At 47.8% G+C, this 17,973-nt stretch overlaps 1 protein-coding gene across 2 annotated transcripts in view; it reads right to left on the bottom strand.

Annotated features, from left to right (window-relative positions):
* Nucleotides 1–17,516, bottom strand: part of Tex2 (testis expressed 2) — a 119,985-nt gene extending 102,469 nt beyond the window's left edge. For both annotated transcript variants that reach the window (XM_075990341.1, XM_075990342.1), the window contains exon 1: nucleotides 17,377–17,516. The gene's annotated coding sequence lies outside the window, so the exon portion shown is untranslated. The remainder of the gene's footprint in view (nucleotides 1–17,376) is intronic.
* Nucleotides 17,517–17,973: the final 457 nt, after the last annotated feature.

The raw sequence follows: 17,973 nt of genomic DNA, 5'->3' as shown, positions 1-17,973 counted from the left end.
ATCCACAAGGCTCTAAGGAAGAGAAATTTTGGTATGTAAAGACAGCCCGGGACGCAGCTCCAGTGACAGATGCACCTAGCCTTGCCCCTGCTGGGACCTGGTCACTCCATTCTCACTTCAGAGCTGAGAACATGAGATCTCACAGCTGCTGTTGCTCAGTGAGAGCTACATGAAAACTTGATAAACATTAAAGACAACCCCCCCCCCCACACACACACACATCTACTCTGGAAAGACAGACGTCCCTTCTCCTCTGAGAATTAAAACATCTGGTGTGCCTGGCACAGTTGTGTATGCCTTTAATCTCAGCACTCGGGAGGCAGAAGCAGGGGAATCTCTGCTAGTTCAAGGTCAGACTGGTCTACAGAGAGAATTCCAGGACAGTCAAGAGCTACATAGCTACCATCCCACCTCTACTCTACTCCGACAAAAAAAAAACAAAAAAACAAAAAAAAACACACACACATGTTTTGTGTTGCTGTTGATTGTTTGAGACAGGGTCTCACTGTGTAGTCCTGGTTGGCCTGGAACTCAATATGTAGAAGCCAACCATTATGGCTGACCTTGAAAAGTGCTTCTGCCTCCCAAGTCATTAAATGTTTTGACTAAAATAGGTAAGTAGAGTTTTGATGGCATCCCTTTAGGTAATGGATATGTGGTCCCAGGAGTTTGGTCAAGACACAAGGACACTGGGTGAAGCCTCCCTAGGAAGAGAACATCTTTTCCGGCCTCTGACTGTTTCACCAGTGTTTCTACTCCTGGAACCAAGCCCAGAAGGGAAAACAGCTGATTATTTACTAGACATAAAAGTAACAAAAATATTGAAAAACAAATTGAAAATCTGAAACATACATAAGTATCTTCTTAAATTTAAAAAGGGGAAGAAGCCAGCGATGGTGGCGCACGCCTTTAATCCCAGCACTCGGGAGGCAGAGGCAGGAGGATCTCTGTGAGTTCGAGACCAGCCTGGTCTACAGAGCTAGTTCCAGGGCAGGCTCCAAAGCCACAGAGAAACCCTGTCTCGAAAAACCAAAAAAAAAAAGGAGGGGGGGGTAAGGAGAAAATGGAGAAAAGAACTGATATAATAGTTTATAAGTTATTAGTTTGGGAGAAAAAAATCTAATTAACCATTTTGTAATCAAGAACTTATCATGCTGGGGCTGGAGAGATGGCTCAGCGGTTAAGAGCACTGACTGCTCTTCCAGAGGACCCGGGTTCGATTCCCAGCACCCACATGGCAGCTCACAACTGTCTGAAAATGCAGTTCCATGAGATCTGACACCTTCATACCAACGAACATAATAAAGTTAAATAAAAAGTTTAAAAAAAAAAAAAAAAGAACTTATCATGCTTAATGCTATCCTAGGTATTCAAACACTTGTTCTAAGATCCTTCAGAGGCACCTGTACCTCAGCACTTGGAAGGTGGAGGCAGGAGATCTGGAGTTCAAGGTCACCCTTAGTTAGAGGAATTCAAGGTCTTTATTCCCAGAAGACCAGAGCTGCCGGGGTGGTGGTCTAGTGGTCAAGGTGCTGCATTCAGGCAGCTGGAGGTTGAATCCTACGAGAATCTGGGCCTGCACAGTCATCCCCTCAGCACTACCTCATGTGAGGTGTCATCTGACAGTCCTTGTAGGACTGCTGGATGACCGGCCCACCTAACCCAAGGCAGGAATAATCTGTGATAGCCCTTTAACAAGCCTCAAAGAACCGGCTAGAAATCATCAAGAGTTAGATATTAAATGATATTTCTTTTCTTTTTTTTTGGATACAGGGACTCACTGTGTAGTCTTGACTGGTCTCAAACTCATAGCGATCCTTCTGCCTCAATCTCTCTAGTGCTAAGATTACAGTTGGAAACCATCATGTCTAAAGATAGTTACCGGTTCTTTGCGTCTATCAGGGCACTTCTGGCCTCAGCACAGCCTTCCATTTTGGAAGAAGCTGACACTGCCCTGAGAGATGAGAGTAAAACCTAAAGGCCTGAACTCAGGTACCTGGCCCTCGGTACACTGCAAACAACATTAAGACTAGGAAATGGGTTGGGGGGGGGGCGCACCTTTAATCCCAGCACTCAGGAGGCAGAGGCAAGCAGATCTCTGTGAGTTCGAATCCAGCCTGGTCTACAGAGTGAGTTCCAGGCCAGCCACAACTGTTATACACAGAGAAACCCTTTCTCAAAAAAAAAAAAAAAAAAAAAAACCTAGGAAATGGAACCTTCTGGTTCCTACTTTAAATATCAACTTAAGCATTTGTATAAATGAGCTCCTAAAACAGAAATACAAACTAAAAATACACCGGCTCTCCTTGGCTTGCCACAAAACTCCCATCACAGCCAGCACTAACCGATCTATAGCATGTCTGCTGTGTATGCACTGGGGGGGGGGTCATCTCAGGGTGAGCAGGCCGGCCATCCCAGAGGAGGAAAACACGTCCCAGCCAGTGTCAACTGCCGATACCACATGCTTCCAGGCCACAGCAGTTAGGTTAAATAGTCAAAGCTGCAGATTCTCCAGTATTCCTTCAAAGCTGTGAATCAAAACAGGAAAAGCTCAAAAAACGTCCATTCCATTTTATTTGTCAAGTTCACTCTAGCATCCTAAACTCGGGCAATCCTTTAGAGGGGCCTCTTGACCATTGCCCCAGGAAATGCTCAGCCCTGAGCTTACTGTGCTGGCTGCCAACACACCTCAGCTGCCTGACACAGAAGCTATGTGATGGGTCTTTTTCTTTTTCTAAGATCTTTGGGATCACAAATCAGATCTCTCGAAATAAAATTCACTCCAGGCTATTAAGCCTCCTAGGAACACACTCTCAATCACAGTCAAACCTTAAGACAAAGCCAAGTCGAACAAATGAGTTTGGTCTCTGGCTCAGAGCATGATCAATAGTCATTTCTGCTGGGAGTTTCAGCCTTAAAAAAAAATTAATGTTCCTGCTTTACTATTAACCTCCCTGCCAGGATCGAACGGCACTCACCCTATTCCTGCAGGCTTTGGTCTACCCTGGGAAATTAAAACAAAAGCAGCTCCCTTCCCCTGGGCTTCCTACTACCCTGACTTATTTTCCACTTCAAGCTCACGTCTGAACTTCACTGGGACAGCAGCTCGCACTCCCTGAGGACAGCTCCTCCAGGCTCCAAAGGGCAGGTGCTGGAGTTTCTGAACTCTAAAGAGGGTGTGAGGTAGATGGAAGCCCAGAGGGTACACCAAATTAGTGACTGGGTGGGTTCCTACCAATGTTTCTCCTGTCTGCCTAACCCATGATGCTCTCCAGTTGACCTGGAAGTAGATACAAGGCACAGGAATGTTCAGCATGTGATAGGTCAGGTTCACTCTTTTGTGTACTCCCCCACCCCCAGTGAGTCGCTCTTGTAAATGACATCCACAAAGTCATTTTTCTGGAGGAGGTTTCGAGACGGTTTCTGTGTAACAGCCTTGCTGTCCTGGAACTCGCTCTGTAGGCCAGGGTCTCTGCCTCCCCTGTGCTGGGACTGGGATTAAGGGCGTGCATGGAGGACACTAACGTGGCTCCTGGGTCCAGGTGGGCAGCATTCCCACCATTTTAACTCTAAGGAACAGTAACTCAGGATTGAAGGAAATACTCAGCTGATGACTTTAGAGGAAGAGCCAGCCTGTGGTAAACGGTTGCTCCTTCCTGCTTTTACCTCAGCGACATTGACAAGCGGCCTTTTCCTATTTAGTACCATTAAGTGCAATACAAACACACGCAGGAGGATACACCTCTGGCTTTTACCTACTTGGTACCACCAAGCACAGGCATCTCTCCTCTCCTCTCTCATTACCGCTCCTCCCCCTTCTCTCCTTCTCCTCACCCTTCCTCCCCCTCCTCTTTCTCCTCTCCCCTCCTCCCCCTTCTCTCCTCCTCTCTTCTCTCTTCACCCCTCTCTCCTCATCTCCTCCACCCCTCTTCCCCGCACCTGCTCTCCACAAGGCATTCCTACAAGGTCTACATTATACAAAAGTCTGCAAGCTTGACAAATCCTGCCAGAGGGTCTGTTTTTTTTTGTTGTTTTTTTTTTTTTTTTTTTTTTTTTGGTTTTTTGAGACAGGGTTTCTCTGTGGCTTTGGAGCCTGTCCTGGAACTAGCTCTGTAGACCAGGCTGGTCTCGAACTCACAGAGATCCGCCTGTCTCTGCCTCCCGAGTGCTGGGATTAAAGGCGTGCGCCACCATCGCCCGGCCAGAGGGTCTGTTTTAAACCTGCCTATTGCTGCCTAGGTCTAGCAGACTGAGTCTCACTAGCACATCACTTGCTCTCCTATTGAGCTTTTCATCACAATTAAAATGTTTTTATAGGTTTCCATGATTAGGCCCCATACAGAGTAAAGCCCAGAAGGGTTTCCCTTGGGGGCCATTAGGACCCTCCTTCTTGGTTCTGCCTCCAATGCTAACTACCCACCCCATTACCTATGCTGCAAGTTTCCAGAGCAAGGCAGCCCAAGCTGCTCAACCTCACATATAAGTTTGTAGGCACTCAAACTCTTCTCTCAGTGCCAGTTTCCCTTACAAGTTCCTTCCTGGTCACCACCGTCATGCCAAAGCCCCCTTGTTATCTGTGACTACACTTTTCCTCTATGATCTCTTCTGTGTCACTGAAATACACACCTTGAGGCCTTTTTGTTGTTTTTTCTTGTTTCTGTTTTCTTCCTTTTTTGTTTTTTGAGACAGGGTTTCTCTGTGTAACAGCCCTGGCTGTCCTGCAACTATTTTGTAGACCAGAAAGGGCTCACCTGCCTCTGCCTCCCAAGTGCTGGGATGAAAGGCCTTTAGGGTTTTCTTAACAAGTCTTGCAAGTCTTCCATTAAACAAAGATCCTGATCTTCACGAGATCCCTCCTCTCCTCTCGGGCTAGGTACTGTACTGCTGCTCAGCATCCACAAGAGCCCTGGGTCAATCCCACTGCCCTAGTCTCATTTCTGTTGCTATGACAAAATACCCTGCCCAAAAGCAGCATAGCAGAAGGGTTTCCTTGGCCTGCAATTCCACATCATGGGCTGTCATTAAGGTCAAGGCCTGCCTCCTATTCCACACATCATTTCCTCCAGCTAACCCACGTCACAATCAAAGAAGCACAGCAGAAAGCATGGAGGATGCGGCTTGCTGGCTAGCAGCCGTACACTCAGCTGCGTTTCCTAGACGGCCAAGATCACCTTCCTGGGTAATGCAGCCATCCACAGTGGGCTGGGCTCTCCCATCAGTTAGCAATCAAGATAGCACTCCACAAGCGTGCCAGAGGAGCAGTCTGAACTAGACAATTCAACTGAGACTCTCTTCCAAAACATTTCTACCTTATCTCAAGTTGACAAAGTTAACTAAAACACTCAGTTGCCCTCCCAGCCCCAAGGGGGAGACCTCTTCTCTGGCATCTGAGGCCCTGGCCGAGTCTCTTTCTTCCATACAGATAGTATATATCACACCGATTTTCTCTTGTAAACCATAAGGCTGTGGATGAAATTTACCCACCATCTTGACCCCAAAACCTTTAATCTCCTACTCAAAACTTCAAAGTCCGGGGAAGATCCAAGTGTCTCCTGTTTTCCTGGGGCACAGATGCAGAGCTGCGGGGGCTGGCAGCGGGCACTCCCCAGTTCATCTGAAGTGGGTCTGAGGAAGGCAAGTGGGCCTAGGTGCACTGCCAGTCTGCATACAGCTGCAGTCTCAACAGGGAGGCTCCCAAGAGCAGAAAGCCTCTCCCCTCCAGGAAGCAACCACAGTTCCTTCCCACAACTTCCTGGAGCCCTCTTTAGCGCCCACCTGGCACAATGATTTAGCAGTACCAGCAAATAAGTGCCAAAGAGATTATCCCCGCCCCCACTGGCAAAGCACTGGCCCGTGAGTGAGAGGGAAGAGAGATAACATGCGCAGCCAATCCTCTGTGAAGGACCACAGGCCACACACACAAGTCACCAACCCAGAGGTCAACTGCAGTCCCTGCTGACTACACGCACAGCACAAAGCAAGAGAAAGATACTGCTGGAGGCTCAGTGCAGGGGCCCTGTTCAGACCAGGGCCCACCCTTAACCCAGTCCTTGTAACAAGGCAGGCCAATGTCTCTTAAATCTGGAACAAAGGAATAGAAAGTGTGTCCTCAGAACCAGCTGCTTCCTCCAAACCTACCCGGTAGCTGCCAGGACGGACTGCTGCACTCTTCCCCTGCCTCTTTCCTCCTCTTCAGTTATTCTGCCTTAAAAATTACTCAACCTCTTCAATAAGCCCAAACTTTTATTTTTATTTCTTTTATTTTTATGTATTTATTTATTTTTGGCTTTTCAAGACAAGATTTCTCTGTAGCTTTGGAGCCTGTCCTGAAACTAGTTCTTGTAGATCAGGCTGACCTCAAATTCACAGAGATCCACCTGCCTCTGCCTCCTGAGTGCTGGGATTAAAGGTGTGCGCCACCACAGCCTGGCTTAAACCCAAACTTTGAAGAACATTACTCACGCTCAGTTTTCCCATCCTTCTTGGTATACTTGGACTCAGTCATTCACTCACTCAGCAATTGCTTCAGAAGCCCGTTAATGACAGATGCCGGGTTATCCTCAGCACATAAGAAAGCACATCAGCAAGTGTTGTGGAATATTATTTTAACTATGTAAACACGTTACATTTGTTTATGCTGCAGAGTATTACGGTAACTGTGTACAGGTGTGTGGCCCTTGATTTGCTGCGTCTGTTTAATTATGTACAGAAGTGTAGCATTTGTTTCACCCTGCCTGCCTAAGGCACCTGACTGCTCTGGTAAAGCGCTGAATCCAATCTAGGCAGGAGAGGGATAGGCGGGGCTGGCAGGTAGAGAGTGCAAGGAGGAGGAGAAATCTAGAAAAAGAAGAGAAGAGAGTCGGAGGAGACGCTTGGGGCCGGCTAGGCAGCCACCAGTCAGCAGACAGAGTAAGACTTACAGAAAGAAAAGCTAAAAAGCTCTGAGACAAAACAAAGATGAAGAGAAATAGGTTAACAAGAGCTAGCAAGAAACAAGCATGAGAGAAGGCGAGCATTCATAACTAATAAGTCTCCATGACATTTAGGAACTGGCTGGTGCCCCCCACCCTCGCCAAAAAAAAAAAAAAACCTGGTACACACAAGGTCTCTGCCCTCCTGAGAAGAAGGGAAAAGCAGCTGTTTATTAAAGAATATGGAATAACAACCTGTGATGATCACTATAAAAAGGGTAAGAAAAAAGGCAAGTGAGAGGTGTGTTAAGCCCTGAAGATAATTCAGTTCCAAATGTCCAGCTCCTTTCTAGCCAGGGCTGGAAAAGTGGCCAGCACACCTAAGTAATATACCAGGAGACAGAGGCCTGGGCTGAAGGCAGCAAGAGGATTAAATCACATGTTCAGGATGTAATCTTAGCTCGTCTTTCACGTTTACACAGAGATATCACTTGGTTGGGCCAGGATTTTTTAAATTTATTACATTTTTATCTCTTCATTGTGTGGAGGTCAGACGACAACTGATGAGAACTGGCTCTTTCCTTCCACCACATCAGGCCTAGGGATCGAACTCAGGTCACAGACCTGACCTGCTTAGCTATCCCAGCAGCCAATGTGGGTTTTTAAAAAGACTACTCTGCTGTGTGCAGCGAACAGACTGGAAAGGAGGATTAGGAGCCGTGGCAGTCAGTGCAGAATCATTGCAGTCTTTCCAGCAAAAGGAGCCATCTGACAGTGACGGCAGAAAAGATAGAGAAGAGGAGCGCCAAGAGCTGCAAACGTCAACAGCACACAGCAAGGGAGTGGCCAAGAGCAGAGAGCAAAGAGCCCAGCCACGGGGAGAAACGCCAACGGCCCTCAGCAGAATGCCCGTTGTGCAAGCCCCGCAGCTCACTAATACACCTCCTTGTTACATGTTTTTCAGAATGTCTACATAAATTTGAGGCCAGTCTCTGAGTAACTGAGACTGCCATCCATGTTAAATGTTTATCAACCAACCATCTTACTGTGCCCTGAGGATAAAGAAGTGCCCAGACACCCTGTGCCCTCTGCAGCTGTCATTTTCCAGCCCCGGGTGTCGCCTTGGAATAATAGCCTCTAAATCTCACAACAGTGAACAGAACTCCCATGGTGGGTTGGGGTCACCCTGTTTTCTGAAGCCTTCAGATAGCCTTTCCCGGTCTCTCCACCTCTCAGTGCACAGTGAACCAGCAGCCAGGGATTCAGGGCTCATTTCCTAAGACCCTAGGTTCAGGAGACACCACAGTATCAAATCCAACTTTTCTGAGTCTCTGAGACCACCCACCCGGTAGTTCTCCCTTCCACCACAGACACAGTCACTGCACTGAGCTCGGGAATAACATGTAATGTACATGCTACATTTGTTGTTCCCATCAGTTATGCTGGGGGCTGGGGAGACGGCTCAGCCATTACAGGCTAGACTCCCTACCAAAAATAATTAGTCGTGCGGGGCTCTAGCTTAACACCATGGCTGGTGTTCCTGGTTTTTTTTTTTTTTTTTTTTTTTTTTTTTTGGTTTTTCGAGACAGAGTTTCTCTGTAGCTTTTGGGACCTGTCCTGGAACTAGCTCTTGTAGACCAGGCTGGTCTCGAACTCACAGAGATCCGCCTGCCTCTGCCTCCCAAGTGCTGGGATTAAAGGCCTGCGCCACCATCGCCCGGCAGTGTTCCTGGTTTTGACGTTTCTGTGGAGTTGAGGACTAAACTCTGCTCCTTACATGTGGTAAACACAGTCCCAGCCAAGACTGGGGCTTGCACTGTCTAATATGACCATATACAACTATTTAAACTAAAAGTACTTAAAATTTACTAAACCAAAGCTTCAGTTTCTCCGTGGCCAATTACCACCTTCCAAATGGTCATCACATATGATAAGTGGACCACTAGAGTTCCCAGACCTAGAGGTCTAACTTTACAGACAGATGGTGGCCCATGAGGACACTGCTACAGAGTTATCTGCATGATAAATTTGAAATGCTCCTTTAAAAATAAAAAACAAAAACAGAAGTTTATCATTTATAACTCAATATGTGGACCAGGCGGGCCTCAAATTCAGAGATCCTCCTCTGTCTCTGCCTCCTGAGTGCTCATACTATAGGAATACACCACCACATCCATCTATTCTCTTTTTCTTTTAAAATTTTTATTTATTTATATTTTGTGTGTATAAGTGTTTTGTTTGCATGTATATGCACCATTTGCATGCCTAGTACTGGCAGAAGCTAGAAGAGGGTTTTGGATCCTCTAGAACTGGAGTTACAGACAGTTGTAAGCCACCTGCTAGTACTGGGCTCCGAATCCAGGACCTCTGCAACAGCACCTGCTCTTAACCACAGAGCTATCAGCCCTTTCTCCAAAGATTTCCAAGACGCTTTCATTCTGGGTGGTGAATTTCAACACCAGGCACACAGGGCATTTCTTCTCTTCGATCACACCTATCACATGAGTTTTCGGCTCAAAGATGCACACATAAAGTGACAGGACAGTCACCAAGACACTACAGTGTGAAACCATCCGAGAGAGGGAGGACAATGTTGTCCTCGAGTCCCAACACCGGGGACACAGTGGCAGGAGCAGCCCAAGTCCAGGCCTTGTTTAGCTATCTACAGAATTCAAGGGTCGCCTACTAGACTTAATTAAGCTTGGTGGTGGTAGTGGTGGTGCACCACCTTTAATTCCAACACTTCCTTCCAGAGGCAGGAAGCAGGTGGGTCTCTGTGAAAACAAGGCCAATCTGGTCAGCAGAGTGAACTTCAAGCTATCCAGGGCTATATAGCAAACCCTAACTCAAAACAAACAAACAAACAAAATCCTATTTTAAAGGGGAAAAGATTATCAAAATGTTGCTAATTACTGAAGCTGAGCGATGAGTGCACAGGTTCTAGTATGTTATCTTTTACACAGCGTATTTAATTTTTTTCAAGCTAAAAGACTTTAAAAGTGAATTCAATGATATACAAATTTGGTAATAATTAACTTTCTAGGAAAACAAACTATTATGTATCGTTGGGTTTACAGCATTTTATTACTGACCATACCAAATCAAAGAACCAAAGCAGTGGGCCCTCATGACCCTATGGTACAGCTGTCCTTATGAATGCCAAAACATGACACCAAATCTTACTAGAGATGGGGCTCAGACAGGTACCACAAATAGCAACATCTGATCACCTAATAATAAAGCCACTGGTTTCTGATGCCTCTTAAGGGGGGGGAAAAAGACAGCAAAACAAAACTACTTCCCACATCCAAATACTAAAGCAGACACTAGGCCAGAAGACTCAGAGACAATAGTCTGATGCCTGGGTTCAACATCCAAGATCCACATGATGAGAAGGGAAAACCAACTCCCAAAAGTTGTCTTCTGACCTCCACACGTCGGCTCTGGCACACACACAAGGCATGCTGCACACACACACAAATTAGTAAATGTAATTTTTTTTAAAATCAGACACTAGCACCATCCAGTTCAGCTGGCTCCATACCAAGCAGCCAGCTGAAGCAGGGCCTCCTGCAGGCAGGGCAGGCTCTCCCCAGAAGCAGGCACACTGCAGAAATCCACCCGAGCTGCCTGAGCAAACCTCAGAAGACCTGCACAGCAGCCTTCCTGCACTTTTTACCTGTACCTCGTCTGGGTCAAGTTTCCCACTGCTGAGTCAGCAAATTCACTGCTCTTAGTGCTCAAGCCAGAAATGGCCCTCAGGGCTCACTCAATGCTCCCAAGCACAGGAGGCTCAAAAGGTTAAGAAATGTCCCGAGGCCTCTCAAGAGCTGCCTGACTCCTGAGGGCCCTCTGCTCTGTCCCAAGCTAGGCACACTCAGGCTACGCTGGCCACCATATGTCTCTGCCCCTGGTCAGCACGGTCACACTGCCCACCCACCACTTCCTCTCCTGCAATACTCCTCCTCTCTTTCCCAGCGCCCCGCTCGTCCCCTTCGGAGAGATCTTATGCTCCCTACTGTTTTGTGTGTCTGATACGCCCAGGGCATCTGTCGGCTGTCTATAGTCTAGACCACAGAAGGTGCCACGGGCAGGTGGGGACCACATCTGTTTTGCTCCTCGTCAGATTCCCAAGGCCAAGCACAGAGCTTGGAACCAGGAAAAACTCAAATGCTTGGTGACTGACAACCACTGCTCAATCAGTCTTTTCAGTAGGACATTTTTTAAATTCTCTACTTTAAACCCAAATAATAAATATTAACAATTTTAGGAATACTGCTTAAAAGACAGCATTGGGTGTTAAGAAAGGTGTAAGAACGGAGCAAAAGTCAGACGGTGATGGCACACACCTTTATTCCCAGGACTCAGGAGGCAGAGGAAGGTGAGTTCAAGGCCATATTGGTGTGCAGAGCAAGTTCCAGAACAGAAAGGGCCACACACAGAAAGGGTCTGTCTCAAAAAAAAAAAGAAAAGAAAAAGAAAGAAAAGAAAAGAATTGGCTAAGAGAGTAAACCAGCTTATGCAAGCTTTGAATAGCAAAGGAGAAACAACACTCTTTTAAAATGGATATTGTGACTCTAACAGCCCACTTGAAGATACCAAGTGGTGTTCGGCCCTGTTTATAAGCTTGGGACTGAAGCCAGCTCCTCACCCTATGCCATCCTCAACTGTAAGAGTAAGCTAGGGAGGTGCCCGGTGTCTCAGTGTAATAATTTCCTAGGGAAAAGCTCTCAGAACCAACATTTAGGCATATCCAGCAGACAGAGGTTAATTCGTTGCTTCCAAGCCCACCTGGGTCTCCCATCCTGTGAGATTCCACAGGAGAGGTCGGTGTTCTTCTCTGAGCAGTCCCATCTGTGCTCACAGTGACCTGCCACCAGCTTTGTTCCCCAAAGAAAACCCTTCAAGGACTTAACTCTCCTCTAACTCCGTAGGAGTGAGTTATCATTAGGCTTAACCAAGTCTCTCAGATTTGAACAGATATAGACCAGAAAGCTCTGACCTCAAAGGGGAGGAGCTCCCAGGGTGCATGGCTTGAAAGGGTTTCAGAACAGGTGAGCCATACATGACCATAACCACAGAACTCACGCTAGGAACAACACAAGCCTGAGCTCTGATCTCTGCTATAAGCTTTTGACCTTGTCCTGTGATCCTGGCATCATTATTTAACCTCTTTGAACCTCAGTTTTCTCATTGCCAGGCTTGGTGACCCACATCTTTAATCCCAGTATTCAGAAAGCAGAGGCAGGAGGATCTCTCTGAGTTCAAAGACAGCCTGATCTATGTAACTAAATCCAGGACAGCCAGGACTACATTGAGAGGCCCTGTCTCACAACCCCTCCCAAACAACAAAAAACAAAAATAAACAAACAAACCCAGAATGTTCTGAAGTTTGAACCAGGTACAAGATTAGACCTCGGCCACTGCAATTCTCCATAAATAATAACCAGTCCCATTATTATTGACTGTTCATTGCTTCCTACTTTTCTTTCTGAGACCAGGGCTTATATGTAGCCTTGGCTATACTAGAACTGGCTATGTAGACCAGGCTGGCCTCAAACTCATCTGACTGCTTTCGCCTCCCAACTGCTGTTTTCTACTTTTCAAAAGACTATCACAAATATCCAAGTAAGACTCTGAAAGTCTTGACTGAGACTCTCAAATGACAGGACAGGCCCGTCATCCCAGCTACTCTAGAAACAAAAGCAAAATCAAGGCCAGCCTGGGCTTTGACGCAAACACTTATCTTCAAAACAAAAAGTTCTGAATGAAGTAATTCCTATCAACCACTGAATACCTCAGCTCCTTGGGTTTATAAGCTCATGTACTCTGAGACTGTATTGGGGCTGCAGGCGAAGGGACAAGTAATTAAGAAAGGAAGTCCTCAATTTGTGAGAGACTTTGCCACTTAGTGAGTTGGTAAAGATGTCCCTAGGAATGCAGGAATAACAGGGGATATTGCCAGGCCTCTAGGTGCCAAGTGCAGGGTTCTGTTCACGTCATCTAGTGCCACTCAAGATCTTCTCCACACCCATGCCTTCTAGCATCCCCCTCAGGAGCAGTCTCATTTCATGGTACACCATCAGCACCTTAAGGAGTCTGGAAAGGAACAACACACAATCTCGAATATAACCTTGAGTCCTTGGGAAGAATACATACATCAGTATGGGGTTCCAGTCTTTTTACATAGATCTTTATTTTTAACTGGGGGATTTAAAGTGACAAAGAACTTAATGAATAGACAGGACAAAGGGAGCTGACTGACCATGGCTCATTAATTCCTGAAATTAATGTTTCTCATGGGGACAACAGTTAGCTAAAGGACAGCACACCAGACAAACTGGAAGCCATCCCCAAGCCCATGAGCCCAGGGCTCCAAGTGGATGCTCCAAAGCTTTACCCCAGAGCCACCTACCTTAACTGTCCACCCTGCCATTTGAGAGCATCAACTTTTATGAGGGCTTACTATGTATGCCACGCACATGAGTGACCTCATTTAACCCTCCTCATAAGTTCCTATAAATACTATAATACTCCATCATCCATTGACTGCAAGACACACCAGTACTTCATACAGCAAAACACATTTCATGTGCCACTGTAAGACTCCACAAGTCTTTAGACAGATGCTATTAGGAATGAGAAGACAATACAGATTGCACTGTCTTGGTATTGCTACACGGTGAATACTGTGTCTATGCAGAAGAGACTGGGTACACAAAGACAGCAATTCCCAAGGTCACAGAGCTGGCGGAGCGATGCGCTGAGATGGATTCCCACAAAGCGTAACCACCTTTCCCCAGAGTCCTTAGGGTCCCCCCAAAACTGCACCCAGCAGAGGGGCAAGACCAGCTGCTGACTGCTCATGACCACAGCACAGAGTTCATTAGCTGGAGCCGAGCCTGACCTGCCACACGGACGCCACTCCAGATCAAGTCCCAGGAAAAGAACTGTGGTACAATGGGAAAAGCACATTTTGGGATCAGTCTATGTAGAAGGTCTGGCTCTGTGTCCAGTTGAGCTTGTCATCCTGGCTAAGTCATGGAACAATCAATCCTGAGTCCCTTTCCTCCTCCATAAAAACAGGTGATCGATCGATCATCTTGCCCCCAGAGGCTGCTACAGGCCAAGACTGGGCTGCCCTAGGTGGCACAGCCAGGACTGGGAAAACCATCTTTTCAGTGACAGTCAGCTTCTGCTCTGGGATAGAATCAAAGACCCCAACATCCCCTGAGCCATCTCTCCAGTCCAAGAAAGAATTTCTTGAGGAGAAAAACAAGAAAGGAAAAAAAAAACTAGAGACACTTAGAAGATAAGGAGTATTCTTTAATGATCTTCCTAACTTATGAATAAATGAACTAACAGGAGAAAGGGAAAGAGACTCCTGACATCATATTTAAAGTTCTTGCAATGCAGGTATTTCACCTGTTTCATTAGAGTTACTCCAGGATAAAAATGTCCTGATATTTTTATGTTATGTTATTTGTGGCTATTGTTAAGAGTGATGTTTTTCTGATTTCTTTATCAATTAATTTATCACCTGAGGGCTACTGATTTACTTTGAGATAATCTTGTATCCTGCCACATTTATGAAGGTGTTTATGATTTGTAGGAGTTCCCATGTAAAATTTTTGGGGTCAATTATGTATACTGTCATATCATCAGCAAATAAGGAAAGTTTGACTTCTCTTCTGATTTGTATCACTTTGATCTTTTGTTGTCTTAAATAAAACACAAACTGAGTAAAAAAAAAAAAAAAAAAAGACACTAGTCAACAAACACAAGGGTGAGTATAATTTTATACTGCACCTGACACAGAAACTGGTCTTTGGCCAGGCAGTGGTGGTGCACGCCTTTAATCCCAGCACTTGGGAGGCAGGCGGATCTCTGTGAGTTCGAGGCCAACCTGGTCTACAAGAGCTAGTTCTGGGACAGGCCCCAAAGCTACAGAGAAACCCTGTCTCGAAAAACAACAACAACAACAAAAAACAACAACAAAAAGTTATCAAGTAGATACGTTTTAGACTCTAGACAATGTCTCTGTTCATAACATTCTACAGTTATTCTATCTGAAAGTGTAATCAAGCTGGGATGTGGCTCAGTCGATAGCAGGCTTCATGCACGAAGCTCTGGCTTTGATTCCCAGCACCATATATATATATAAGCCTGGTGTGGTAGTGCAGGCTTGTGACGGCAGAGGGATCAGAAGTTCAATGTCATCCTCAGCTAGGTAACAAGTTTGAGACCAGCCAGCCTAGGATACAGGAGCTTGTCTCTCAAAACACACACATACAAACACACATACACACACACACACCTCACAGCCTAACCTTTGCTGCTTTTCCTGGAAGCATCCTAAGAACATAATCTCTATATAACATACAAAAGTATGTCTAGCATATGCTATATCTCTCAGCTCTCAAAACTCAGCCCAAACCACTCTTTTGTTTTGTTTTGTTTTGTTTGTTTGTAGTTTTTCAAGACAGGGCTTCTCTAAGTAGCTCTGGTTGTCCTGGAACTCACTCTGTAGACCAGGCTGGCCTCAAACTCACTGAAACTGCCTGTCTCTGCCTACTGCCTACCCAGTGGGATTAAAGGGGTGTGTGTGTGTGTGTGTGTGTGTGTGTGTGTGTGTGTGTGTGTGTGCGCGCGCGCCACCACAACCTGGCTCCAAACCATACTTTTTTGTTTGTTGTTTGTTTTTTGAGACAAGGTTTCTCTGTAGCTTTGTTGCCTGTCCTGGAACTAGCTCTTGTAGACCAAACTGGCTTCGAACTCACAGAGATCCACCTGCCTCTGCCTCTCAAGTGCTGGGATTAAAGGCACGCACCACCACCGCCTGGCCTCCAAACCATTTTTTTTAACTTGTCCTTCCCCCTCATCTGTCCTTGGACTACCTGTCAGTGAACTTCAGTACCGCCAGTACTCTGGTCTGAATCGCCCGGCTCATCCCCTCTCCCGAAGACATACAAATGTGTGGAAGCACAGTACTCCAGAGCCCTCCACTACCCCTCTCCAAGTCTTCCTGTCCACTCCCGGAGGAGCTCAGGGAGCAAAAACACCAACAAAACTCTGCCTCCATCCTCTCTCTCAGGTTCAAGAGGGTTACCTGCTTTGAAGACTCTGAAAAGGTACTGAAATCCTTTAAAGGTTGGGAAAAGCTAACAAAAACGGCAGTTTCACCAGACCAGTACAAGATAAGCTTTCCCTGCATGTCACCCCAATACGGAAACTCAGAAACTCAAACCCAGACCCTTCTAACACCCTTCCCCAAGGGTCAAAGATCACCTGTCCCTCCATTCTTCCTTATTATTCGCCACATATAAGTCACTGTTTCTCTTCGAGTTTAGTCTGGCTCCTGAGACGTCTGCTCTACAGCCTTTGGGGAGAATAATCAAAACATGAGAAAGACTATTCCTCTCAATTGAGCTTTGGGCAATGCGGTCAAGCCATTTAGACCTCACACGTGAACAAGGCACCTGTGTCCTCAAGGATCCCACACTTTTCCTTCAACTCAAAAAGTACGTCCTCCCTGCAAAGTATCTGTGAAATCTAATGACAAAGTGCTCCTTAGTTCTAGGGAGGAAAAAAAAGAGCGAGGGTGTTTAACAGACTTTGCCCTTAAATTTGATGCCGTGTAACCATAACAACTGATGGTTTAGGTAACCATCAACCCACTGAGGGGCTAAGTTTTCCAAAAAATCGTTCTCAGTGGGGGGAAAAACTCCCCTGCACTAACTCCCGCGCGGAGTCGGCGCTCCGGAGAGGCGTGTGGTGCAATGGAGCCGGCGGTTCCCGTCCCCGCTAGGGTCCCTGTCCCCGCTACGGTCCCCCCGGTCTCCGCCATCACCATCCCCGCGCTCCCAGCGGGGCAGTTGGCGTTAGGCCTCAGCCCAATGTCACTTGTTAACCTTCCGATCTCGCCGGGTTTCAGTGCGCCGCCGCCTCCCTTCTAAAGCACACAAATCACCCCTCGGTCCCCAGCGTCCACCAGGAGTTGCAGAAAAACAAGCGAGGCGCCGACACAGCCGCTGACAGATTCGCGCAAAAGTAACCGCGCTTCTCCACTCCCAAGCTTCTCCCACCGTGGCCGAGGGGGCGGTGAGAAGCCGAGGCCCCACGCACAGAAGTGACAAGTGTTTTCCTTCAACGAGCGTGTGGACGCTGCTTCCCGGGACCTACACTGAGCCGGGGGACGCCGGACTGGAACCAGCAGGCTGCACCTCCGGCCCCGGGGCTACCCCGCCCCGCCCCGCCCGGCCACCAAGCAGGGAAGGGATCTCCCAGGGCCACCCGTGCCGGCGCCCCGAGCCCCGGCAGCGTGGAGAGGGGCTGAGCCGAGCCCCGCTGCGCCAACGGCTGCGGGAGCCCGCGGGTGCCCCGACGCCGGGCCACCTCAGCCCAGGGCCTGCTCCGCCCGACCGACGCTCCCTGCGCCGCCCCACCTGGCCCCGGGCGCGCTCACCCTGGATCCGCTGGCTGCCTCATCCTACTGCGCCGGCGCCCGTGCTATGCGGCCGCCTCGGCTCCGGCTCCCGCTCGGGCTCTGGCAGGGGCCGCGGTGCTGCCGCCCGCCCGCCCCCGGGCACCGGCCGCCCCGCCCCGCCGGCGGACCCGCCCCGCGGCCGCGGCCCCTACCGCCAACCACAGGGAGCAGGGGGCGGAGCCAGCCGCGCGCCAGACACGACCAATCCAGCCGGTGCCTTGCGCCTGCGAGAGGCCGCGGGGATCGTCCGGCGATTGGTCAGGGCTGTTAAAGGAGCTGCGGTACGGCAGACTGGAAGAGAAGGGGCAGCCCCCAGGTACAGCGAATTACCTGGCTGAGTCCCCGTGGGAGGAGCAAGAGTTTCTCTCTCCCAATGAGGCTGAGGCGCTTACCCCAGTTTTTTACATTTCTTAATTTCCTCTTCCTGCAATTTAGCAACAAGTGCCTCCATCCAACAAGGAGGGAAACCGAGGTTACAAAAATCTGGGGATTTCTGGCTTGTCAGATTCTTACGAATTGGGGTTTTAGGAGGTAATCGGACACAAATCCCCCAACCAGTTCCAGAAACTTAATTAA

Source organism: Microtus pennsylvanicus, chromosome 11, assembly GCF_037038515.1.
Source record: "Microtus pennsylvanicus isolate mMicPen1 chromosome 11, mMicPen1.hap1, whole genome shotgun sequence".
Lineage (NCBI taxonomy): Eukaryota > Metazoa > Chordata > Mammalia > Rodentia > Cricetidae > Microtus > Microtus pennsylvanicus.
The sequence above is the reverse complement of the archived record's forward strand: the minus strand, read 5'-3'. Positions and strand labels throughout refer to the sequence as shown.